Source organism: Rattus norvegicus, chromosome 5, assembly GCF_036323735.1.
Source record: "Rattus norvegicus strain BN/NHsdMcwi chromosome 5, GRCr8, whole genome shotgun sequence".
Classification (NCBI taxonomy): domain Eukaryota; kingdom Metazoa; phylum Chordata; class Mammalia; order Rodentia; family Muridae; genus Rattus; species Rattus norvegicus.
The window spans coordinates 144758450-144770700 of record NC_086023.1 but is presented as its reverse complement, the minus strand read 5'-3'; positions in this window follow the sequence as shown (position 1 = coordinate 144770700).

The following is a 12251-nucleotide window of genomic DNA, read 5'->3' as shown; positions in this document are numbered from 1 at the left end:
GATCACAACAGAGGAAGACACGCTATGTCAACCTCTGGTTTTCACATAGACCTACATGTATATGTGCACCTACACAGAAACACACACACACACACACACACACACACACACACACACACACATCTCTTTAGCAGAACGTAATGGGATAGTTCCTTATTTTAATTTCAGTACTCAGGAAGAGGAGGTTGAAGGATCACCGTGAGTTTGTGAGTTCAAAACCAGCCTGAGCTACATAGGGAGCCTGGGCTGTACATGGCGATTTGTGCCCTCAAAAGTAAACTCATTTTTTCCCCTAAGATTGAAAATTATTTCCACCAATAAAGTTCCAAAGAAAATGAGCAATCAAATGTCACTGAACACGAAAGGAAATATGTCTTCATGCATAAGAACTCTAGTGAGGGGTAATTTCATGTATCAACTTGAACAGGTTAAGAGATATACAGCTAGCGGTAAACAACAGAACCCCTAAATGTTATTTTTCTCTATAATAATAAGTATATTATAAGGTCAATAAGTGTATTTCCAAAGAGATTAGCAGGCTGGGTAAAATCTATTCTTACCTATGTTGGTAAGCATGACCCAATTCACCCAGAGTCTAGTACAAGAGAGAAGATGGAAGAAATGTCCTTTTTTTCTTTTGTCTTAGCCTGAGACATCCCCTTCTATTGCCTTTAGATATTGGGGTTCGATTTCTGAGGCTTTCAGCTTCAGACTGACATTTGTTCTAATAGCTCTTGTTTACAGATGCAGAGAGCATGTCAGGAAGTCTCAAAGCTCCCACAGCTGTGTAAGCCCATTCTTCTGAAACTGGGTGTAGAGCTCCACCCAGTTAGGTCTGTTTCTCTGGAGAGCTCTGACTAACACAACCAGTAAAAACAGTAAATCAGGCTGGGGATGTTGCTGGCTGGGAGAGTGCTTGCCTAGAAAGCATGAAGCTTTGTGTTCTAGCCACATAAACGGGGTAGAGGGGCTCAGATGTGGCTCACATCTGTAACCTCAGTACTTAGAATTGGGGGGTGGAGAGATGGCTCAGTGGTTAAGAGCACTGACTGCTCTTTCCGAGGTCCTGAGTTCAATTCCCAGCAACTACATGGTGGCTCACGGACAGCTGCAGTGTACTCAAATAAATAAAAAATATTTTTGAAGAAGGAGGAGGAGGAGGAAGAAGAGGAGGAGGAAGAAGAAGAGGAAGAGGAGGAGGAGGAGGAAAGGAAGGAAGGAAGAAGGAAAGAAAGAAAGAAAAGAAAGAAAGAAAGGAAGGAAGGAAGGAAGGAAGGAAGGAAGAGAGAAAGAAAGAAAACAGAATGAGAAGGGAGAAGGATTGGGAGTTCAAGGTTGGCTGTAAGGTTCAGAGTGAATTCAAGGTCAGCCTGGGATACCTGAGACCTTGTCTTCACAGATTAGAGGTTGACTCACCTAAGAGGATGGGAAATGAAGGAATAACAGACACCAGCACAGAAAAGCTGGGATTGGGTGGGCTGTGGGCTATGAAGGGGACACACCAGCAGCAGCCCAGAAATTCAGCACGTTATTATATAGAGCACCAACCAGGAGGCAGGTTAGCTAATCTGGTAGGAGTTCTCTATAAGAGAGTGGCCTAGTTAGGGCTATGCTGCTGTGAACAGATACCATGACCAAGGCACTTCTTACAAGGATAACATTTAATTGGAACTGGCTTGTAGGTTCAGTCCATTATGATCAAGGCAGGAGCATGGCAGCATCCAGACTGACACAATCAGGCAGAGCTGAGACTTCTATATCTTCATCTGAAGGCTGCTAGCAGGATACTGGCTTCCAGGCAGCTAGGATGCAGGTCTTAAAGCCCAGACCCACAGTGATACACCTACTCCACCAAGGCCACACCTTCAAATAGTGCCACTCCGTGGGCCAAGCACATACAAACCGTCTCAGAGAGCAATCTGAGGTTGCAGTGGGAGGAGGAAGTCCTGAATGGTGGCTGGCATCTTTAATCCCAGCACTCTAAAGACATAGGCAGGTAAATCTCTGAGTTCAAGAGACAGAGTGAGTTCCAGGACAGCCAGGGCTACACAGAGAAACTCTGGAGAGAGAGAGAGAGAGAGAGAGAGAGAGAGAGAGAGAGAGAGAGAGAGAGAGATATGCCCACAGCAACTTAATTCACAATGGGCCCTGTATTAGTAACACATACATATTATTTAAATTGATTATATATACATATATTAAAGGGGAATTTATTGCACTGGCTTATGAGGTGAAGGGTAGTTCAACAGTGGACGTTTTACGCTAAAGAGGCTGAGAACGCAGTAGTTTTTCATCGATGAAGCTCGAAGTCTCAACGTCTTCAACCTAGCCCTGAAGCCGTGGGGGATTCCCAGAGAGCTGCTGGTCTTCAGCAAACGTTGGAAGCCCTGAGAGGTCAGCTCTAACACTGGTGAAGGGACGATTGCAACAGCAAGATAAAATGATTGCCAGTGAGAAGAAAGGCAAGCGAAGTTCAAAGCTTCCTTCCTCCACGGCCTCTTATCTGGACTGCCACAAGGTGTGGCCCAGATTTAGCATGTGTCCTTCCAGCATCGAATAACTGAATTAAGAAAATCCATCACAGGCGTGTTCAGTGTCTTCAGCTGATTGCAGATGCAGCCAAAATGACAACGGAGACGAGATATCAGACACCCCAACTGGAAACGACAAAAAGGTCTGCCAGTGGGGGAAAAACAAGGTTAGAGTATACGATAATGTTAAATTAGAAAAACCATGCAGCAGATAGAAACTTTAGGAAGAGAAAACAATGATTAACCTCAACCCTGGGTTCCCAACACTTAGAAGGCTGAGGCAGGAGGAATTAACAGAAGCGTCAGGTCGGGTTGGTCTACAAAACCAGTTGCAGAGTAGATAAACATTAAAAAAAAAAAATGCTCTCCTGTAGAACTTAGTAGTCTAGCTTCACAAAATGTAGTAGCTAGGGGACTGACGAGATGGCTAAGAACACTTGCTCTTGCAGAGGACCCCGATTTGGTTCTCAGTCCCAGGCCCCCACATGGTGGCTCGTGACCATTTATAACTCCAGTTCAGGTCATCTGGCATCCTCTTTTGACCTCTCTGGGCTCCAGGCCTGGACAAGATACACATGTATACATGTAGGCAAGACACTCATACACATAAAACAAATAAATCTTTTTCAAAGTTTTTTTTTTTTTTTTTTTTTTTTTACAGTGTGGTCCATAGGCCAGCACCTTTCCCACTAATGTTGCCTGGGAGCTCATTACAAACAGACTCTGGGCTACAGAAACCTCCCATAGTTATATGTAGCTGAGTTGGTGGAGGTGTTTGACTAGCATGCACAGATACACACGTACATATAAAGAGTAATATTTACAAAATACCATTCCAGGCATAGCAAGGGGAAGCTATAACCAAACCACTACTTGGGGAACTGAGTCAGGAGGATCCACTGAAGGCAGCAGACGGTTGCTAGCCTAAGCAATGTGAGTAAACCTCATTTCCAACGAATAAATGGTCAAGATGAGACAGTTAACATGTATTTTGCTATCTGTATTTTTATAGCTTAAACAATAAAATACGCACTAGGTGGTGGTGATGGTGGCACATGCTTTTGATTCCAGCTCTTGGGACAGAAGGGCAAATGGATCTCTGTGAGTTTGAGGGCAACCTGGTCTAAAGAGTGAGTTCCAAGACAGCCAGGGCTGTCATGTCTCAAAAAACTAAAAAATAAAATAAAATAAAATATCTTGGGTCACTAATGTGTACCAAAGGTGACTGATAAAGACTTCATAATAAACATCTTTGGTTTGATTTACTTTATCTTATTATTTTTAAAGACTCATTTCTGTGTGTTTGCATTGTGTCTCTGTGTGCATGGCCCGGGAGCCAGAAGAGGGCACTGGATCTCCTGGAGCAGGAGTGAAAATGGCCTCCACAGGCTCATAAATTAGAGCGCTTGGCCCCAGCTGGGAAAACTGTTTGGAAAGCGAAGGTGTGGCCTTGTTGGAGGAGGTGTGTCACTGGGGGTGGTTACTCTGCCTGCCTGTCTGCTGCCACACTCTCTACCAGGGCGGTCCTGAACTCTAACCCTCTGGAACACGGAGCCCTGATAAACTCTTTCTCCCACAACTTGCCTTGGTCACGGTGTCTCTTTACAACACTAGAAAAGGAACCAAGACATGGAGTCGCTGGCAATTCTAAGTCACCCAATGTGGGGGCTGGAGCACAGTCTCCAGGCCTCTGCAAGAGCAGCCAGTGCTGTAACCACAGAACCATCCCGCCAGTGCCCTCCACCACCTTAAAAATTTTGTTCTATTTTTCTTTATATTTGTTCTATTTTAGTTTTATTATATGTGGATATGCAAGGGTGGGTCACTTCAGGCCAGAAGAGAGCATTGCATCCCCTTGAACTGGAGTTACAGGCTGCCCGATGTGGATGCTAGATCCCAAATTCTGCAACAACAAATTTCGGCAGTAATAGCAGGCACTCTTTTTTTTTTTTTAAAGATTTTATTTATTTATTATATATAAGTACACTGTAGCTGTCTTCAGACACACCAGAAGAGGGCATCGGATCTCTTTACAGATGGTTGTGAGCCACCATGTGGTTGCTGGGAATTGAACTCATGACCTCTGGAAGAGCAGTCGGGTGCTCTTAACCGCTGAGCCATCTCTCCAGCCCAACAGCAGGCACTCTTAACCACTGAGTCATCTCTACAGTCCCCTCTTTGGTATATTTCAGTCCATCGCAACCATCTTCAGACACTGGGTGTCAATCCAGCTGCTGATTAAATTGAGATACAAAGTGCTGGGGTAAGCAAGACAAGCTATCTAACAATGACAGCTAGATGAGAAGTGGGAGACCTCTTGTCATGGTATCTGCTTGGCTAGGGAGCTGACTTAAGAGTGGTTTGGTTTGGTTTGGTTTGGGTTTTGTTTTTTTGAGGCAGGGTTTCTCTGTGTAGCCCTGGCTGTCCTAGAACTCACCATGTAGACCAAGCTGGCCTCAGACTCAGAGAGCAGCCTACCTCTGCCGCCCAAGTGCTGGGATTAAAGGTCTGAGTCATCACCATCCAGCTCAACAGGGACTTAAGGAGTAGCCATAGGTCTGATAGGCTGATGATGAGTTCACTGTTACGGGGGTGGGGGGTGGGGGGGAGGGTTTTGGAAGATGCACCGCTGATCCTAAAGACCCAGGCAAGATGCTCTTTAATTCTGTAAATCTCTAAAACAAAGATCTTTCTTTCCCCAAACTCTTCTTGTCACTGATCCATTTGTTCACTTGCTGTTCCTGGCATGGGACACAATAAGCAAATTGGAGTAGGAGGCTGCCCTGAGAACCTCCCAGCAGAGACAGAAGTGTCCTCAGTCTCCCTGTCAAGTTGACTTATCTGCTCTTTTCTCAACGGGAACCAAAGGTTGCCATTTTTGTTTGTTTGTTTGGGTTGGTTTGGTTTTTCGAGACAGGTTTCTCTGTATAACAGAACCCCAGCTGCCCAGGAATTCACTGTGTAGACCAGGTGCTGGCCTTCAACTCACAGAGATCTGCCTGCCTCTGCCTCCCAAGTGCTGGGATTAAAGGTGTGCACCACCGTTCCCGGTTTGTTTGTTTGTTTGTTGTTTGTTTGTTTGTAAAGGTGGACTCTTTCAATTGGTTTCTGAGTCCTCCACTAACTCCAAGATATTTGGACTTTTCCTTGCCTTATAAAATAAAAAAGTGTTTCAACTCATTTTGTACTAGCTCTTAACAGAGCATTTTCCCCCTAATGATCCAGGGTGCCATTACTTTGAAGTGGTCTTAAAAGTTTCGAATTGGAGACAGAGTTCTCATTAATTACTCTAAACACTGTTGGAAGACCAAAGAGATACACCGTTCCCTATCATACATCAGAACTTAGGAAGAACATACACTATCAAGACCTTGTGTGTGGGGTGGGAGAGATGATGGACCAGAAGGCCTAAGTTCAGTTCCAGCATCCATTTCTAGGGACTCACAACCATTTGTAACTGCAACTCCAAGAGATCTGATGCCCTCTTCTGGTCTCTATTGGCACAAACCCACACAAGAGACTCAAATAAAAACAAAGAACGAATCTTTTTTTAAAAGGCCATGTGGTCTGTGCTGGCTTGGAGAGGCAAGACACTTACTACAATGAACTAGAGATCATAAGAGGATTTATATATGGAAACTGGATTGACAGAGAGGGTGTAGCAGATAAGATGAGAAAGGAGAAAATTGGCCACCGATTTGGAAAAAAAAATTAATTGAATTCTGACTTCACACACACCAACTCCACTTGGATTGGATTAATTAATTAATTAAAGGACAAGTATGAAGTTATTAATAGAAGTTATATTAATCTGGGTTTTGCAGAGAAACAGACCAGGAGAGGAAGATAGATTTATTATAAGTGGTTGGCTCCCGTGGTTATGGAAGCTTTGAAGTCTGGGGGGTCTGTGTGAGGTAAGCTGGGGGCCCAAGAGGAGAACTGACCACCTTCTTCCAATCCGAGTCCCAAATCAAGAGACAAAGTCCCAAAGACCACAAGGCAGTCAGGCAGAGAGAAAGAATTCTTTCCTTCTGTCATGAGAAAGCGACATCAGAAACAGGCTTGTCTCTTTCTATCAGAATTCACTGAGTAACAGACAATGAGATTTCACCGCCTCCGATTCGCCGCCACAGACCACAGGTTTCGTTTGATAGCTGTGGCCACTGGCCGTCACAGCTTCTTTGGTTCCAACCTTCACTTTTTAATTCTTATAAAATTACATTCATGTTTTTATGTATTTAGCTATTTATTTGTATGTGTGAGGATGTGTGGGTGCACTTGTCATAGACTGCTTGTGAGAGTCGGTTTTCTTCTTCTACAATGTGGGTTCTAGGAGCTGTACTCGGGTCATCCGGCTGTGTGGCCTACTAAGCCACCTTGCTGGCCCCTGACCCTAATACTTAATATGAACTCTCAAGTTACACATTACTGTTACACACACACACACACACACACACACACACACACACACACACACCACTACACATCACATCATATCACAAAATATATGTCTTTATTCCCAGCACTGGAAAGCAGAGGCAGGTGGATCTCTGAGTTTGAGGCCAGTCTGGTCTACAGAGCAAGTTCCGGGACAACTAGAACTGCACAGAGAAACACTGGCTCAGAAAACCAAAGAAGAGGTGGGAGGGGGTTTGAAGAGTTTACAGGGTTCAAAGAGAGCGAACTGGAACAAGAGCTTACGTGGGAGCAGAGTGGATGCAGGTGGTTACATGAGACGTTCACATAAGAACCCAGCCACAGAGTTTCAGCACCTGAGCTGGTTCTAAGCAGAATTGGCTCAAGGCACTGATGCTGCTGTAAAAATATAAAAAATAAAAAAGTATGGTTGTCTTTTACCTCGCTGGGTTCAGCACTGCAGTGCCCCAAGATATCTGCTGGATATCATGGCGGAAACACATCCCAACTCCATGGCAGCCCAGTGTCTCTTGCCGCCGCCGCACACTTTCCTACACTCAAACCCTCACATACACAACACAATAATCTTTGACCCAATTGATAAGATATAATTGCCCACTTAGTCATACAAGCCCGGTGCCATCCATCCCTTAAGAACATTAATAACAACCTGCAAATACACAGAGCGGAATCTTTTTTTTTTTTTTTTTTTTTTTGGTTCTTTTTTTCGGAGCTGGGGACCGAACCCAGGGCCTTGCGCTTCCTAGGTAAGCGCTCCACCACTGAGCTAAATCCTCAGCCCCACAGAGCGGAATCTTAAGGTCAGCCTCCATCATCCTGCCACGGCTTCTCTCCTTCTCCCTCTTCTCTCCTCCTTTCCGTTCCAGTCTCCTCTTCTTCCTTCAAACTTCTCTCCCGCCCATCCTTCCTTCTCCTCCAATGACAGGCCTCCTTCTATCCTGTACCTGCCCATCATCTTACAAATTCAATGGGGAGAAGGTTCTGGTGAAGTCACCTGAGTCCTGAGTATTTGACTAGGCAGCTGTCCTTGGGACATCGGAATTAGCATCAAAATACAAATAACTCCAGGGCAAACCACAACACACTGAGTCAGATCCTTATGAACAGCAATTCAAACGGGCTGTGTCAAACGGGAACACGCTAAGTAGTATGGGAATGAGACGGAGGTTGGGGGACAGGCTGAAGTCTTCCCCAGTATTGGGTGTGTATGCATCAGGAGAGTTAGGTGTCTCCTTTCACATGAAAATCAATCATTGGTCTAGTGTGTTTGGTAAGTTCACAGGCCGGGTTTTCTGATAGGGTTTTTACATGCCTGTGTGCCCATGGGTCTTAGATTGCATTTTATTGCTGTAATGAGACACCTCGACCAAGGAAATTCTTATAAAGGCAAACATTTAATTGGGTCTGACTTACAGTTTCTGAGGTTTAGTCCATTATCGTCTTGGTGGGGAGCATGGCAGCATCCAAGAACTTATGGGGCTGGAGGAGCTGAGAGTTCTACATCTTAATCCAAAGGCAAACAGGAGAAGATTGACTTCCAGTCAGCTAAGATGAGAGTTTTAAAGCCCATGCCCACAGTGGCACATTTCCTCTAACAAGGCCACACCTACTCTAAGAAGGTCACACCTCCAAATAGTGCCACTCCCCCGGGCTAAGCTTTTCAAATCACTACACCATGCATTCCTGGTTTGATCTGGTAAGTTTATAGATGGTGGTGTTTTATTTGCGTAGATAAATTAGCAGCCTGTGCCTTATGGTTTGTGCTGGGCACGTGCTCAGGGCTTTACTTGCACAAAGAGGTGGAATCTTTGCCTCAGCGTTCGGGACTACATTGCAGCAAATTGTTGCTTTGTAAACAGTCAGTACAAGGCACACCCAAAAGCTGTCCACTGTTCTCTACAAGCCGGTGTAGCATACAGAGAGCATGGCCTGATCTTACATCTCCTCAGCCTTCAATAGACTAGTCAGACCGTCCAAGTGAGAAGGGCAAGCTTCCAGTCCACGACTTAAATGGTAACCTCACAAGAAACGCTCTCTCAGACACACCCAGAAACACTAGCCAACTGAGTATTTGGGCACGCCGAAGCCCAGTTAAATTGGCAGATAGCAAGATCCATCTGTGTTAGATAGGGTTTCTGTTGCTGTAATAAAACACCCTGACCGAAAGCAGCAGGGGAATGGGGTGGGGGGTACATGTTCAGCTCACAGTTCCACATCACAGTCCATCACTGAAGAAGTCAAGGCAGGAAGTCAGACAGGGCAGGGCCCTGGAGGCAAGAGCCGATGCAGAGGGCGTGGATGGGTGCTGCTTCCTGGCTTGCTCCGTGTGACTTGTTCACACGGTTCTCTCATAGAAGCTAGGACCACCTGCCCAGAGGTGGCATCTGCTAACACTGAGCTGGACCCGCCCACATGAATCACCACTCAAAAAAAAAAAAAGAAATGTACCACAGGCCAACTGATGGTGGCCTTTTCTCAGTTGAGGATCCCTCTTCTAAAATGACTTTAGCTTGTGGCACGTTGGCCAGCCAGCGCATTCTAGAACTATAAGTAGTTTTGGTTTGGGGTTTGTTTGTTTGCTTACTTTTGGTTTGTTGTTTTTGTTGTTGTTGTTGTTGTTTTGTTTTGTTTTGTTTTGTTTTAAGAGCTGAGGCCTTGGGTTGGGGATTTAGCTCAGTGGTAGAGCGCTTGCCTAGGAAGCGCAAGGCCGTGGGTTCGGTCCCCAGCTCCGAAAAAAAAAAAAAAGAGCTGAGGCCTTGAAGGCCAGGCATGGTGCATGCCTTTAATCTCAAGACTTGAGAGACAGAGGTAGGGAGATCTCTGTGAATTCAGTCAGCCTGGTCTACAGAGCAAGTTCCAGAGCAGCCAGGGCTATGTAAAAAGACCCTGTCTTTAAAAGGAGAAGAATGAGGAGGAGGGGGGAGGGGAGTGGAGAGGGGAGGGGGAGGAGGAGGAGGAAGAGGAAGAGGAGGAGGAGGAGGGGGAGGAGGAGGAGGAGGAGGGGGAGGAGGAGGAGGAGGAGGAGGAGGAGAAGAAGAAGAAGAAGAAGAAGAAGAAGAAGAAGAAGAAGAGAGAGAGAGAGAGAGAGAGAGAGGAAGCAAAAACACAAGCTTTGAATTAGGAGATCCTGTCACACATGTAGCTGGCTAAGAATTGATATTAAGGATTCTTTTAATCCAATCTACGTGAGCTCATTAAAGACAATTTTAAGCTATAACCAGGTAGGGAAAAGAGAGTGAGCAGAGAACCTTACAGGCAGAATGTTTGAATGCTGTGCACATGGAAATGAGTTCAAATCCATCAGTGGCCTGTGCCTGTCAAGAGCAGAGCTTGGGCACCGGCACCGTGTACACCTGCTGAAGTGGTGCAGAATTTTAAAGATCTGAGTTGTATTTTGATTATGTGTGTGCGTGTATATCTGTGTTTGGTCAATGAGTGCAGTGCCTGCAGAGGCCAGAAGAGGGCATCCGATCCTAGGGAGGTGGATTTACAGGTGGTTGTGAGCTGCAGAGAACTGAATTCCAGTCCTCCAGGAGAGAACTCCCTTAACGGCCATTTCCAGCCCTAGACTGGCAAATTTCTTTACTTTTGACAATTCTAAGCGTTAGACAAAGTGTGAGCCAACTAGATTTTGTATATATTTCTGGTAAAGGGATGAATGAGAGCAATTGTTTTACTTAATTTTAAAAAGTATTATTACTATTACTATTATCATTAATGTGTGTCTGTGCTTCAACATTATAACAAGACTGCAAAATCAAAGATGAAAACAGGCGGGGCTGGGGATTTAGCTCAGCGGTAGAGCGCTTGCCTAGCAAGCTCAAGGCCCTGGGTTCGGTCCCCAGCTCCGAAAAAAAAGAAAAAAAAAAAAAAACAGGCACTTAAGAGTCTCCATAGGGGGCTGGAGAGATGGCTCAGTGGTTAAGAGCACCAACTGCTCTTCCAGAGGTCCTGAGTTCAATTCCCAGCACCCACATGGTGGCTCACAACCATCTGTAAAGAGATCTGATGCCCTCTCTGGTGCGTCTGAAGACAGCGACAGTGTACTCATATACATTAAATAAATAAATAAATCTTTTTAAAAAAGAATCTCTGTAGGCTGAAGAGACAGCTCAGCATTTAAGAGCATTTTTTTTTCTCTTTCAGAGATTTTGAGTTCAAATTCCAGCACCTATGTGAGGCACCTCACGACTGACTATAATTATAGTTTCAGATGACTTAATGCCCCCTTCTGGTCCCTGATGGCACCAACAGATATATACATATACATGAAATAAGTAAATAAAATAAATAAAGCTTTAAAAAAAAATACCCAGTGGCACAAGCCTTTAATTTTTAATCCCAGCGCTTGGGAGGCAGAGGCAGGTGGATCTCTGTGAGTTTGAGGTGAACATGGATGGTCTATATATAAAATTCTGGGCCAACCAGAGCTGCACAGTGAAAGAAAAACCAGAGGGACCACAGAGAACAGCTAACCAGCTTACCCCCAGGGCATGGTGCCCTGGGTTCTATCTTCTGTGCCACAAAACCCAACAAAAACCAAACTAGAGAACAGATGGCTCTTTCAAGAATGGAGGTCAGGCGTGGTGCTGCAAACCTTCAATCCCAGCACTCTGGCGGCAGACCCAGGCAGATTGCTATGAGTTTGAAGCCAGCTTGGTCTTATGTAATTTTTTTTTTGTTTTTTTGTTTTTTTGTTTTTTTTCCCGGAGCTGGGGACCGAACCCAGGGCCTTGCGCTTGCTAGGCAAGCGCTCTACCACTGAGCTAAATCCCCAACCCCAAGGTCTTATGTAATGTAAGCTGAGCCGGGGCTACCCAGTGACACCCTGTCTCAAAAATGAAGAGGGGGGGCGGGGGAAGAAGAAAAAGAACTTGAAAAAAAAAAAGCCAGAAAACTGGCTTAATAAAGCAGTAAAGGAATCCAGAGGGCAGTGGAAGTGTGTGTGTGTGTGTGTGTGTGTGTGTGTGTGTGTGTGTGTGTGTGTAGTTGTTTTAATTTTTCCTTGGAGAACGCCACCAGATTTATTATTTTGCACAGCAAAGGATTATTTTTATTTACCCAGAGTTCTGTACTGTTTGTCCTGTTTTGCTTTTCTTTTTGTCTTAGTGGCGTTCTCAATATGTAACCCAGGCTGTCCTCAAACTTGAAAAGATCCTCCTGCCTCAACCTCCCTAACTGTGGAATTACAGGTCCGTCCTAACACGCTTGGCCTGTTTCTCATTACTTTCTGCATCACGGACCTTCAGTTTTCTTCTTTTGTTTTGGTTGAGATAGGGTTTT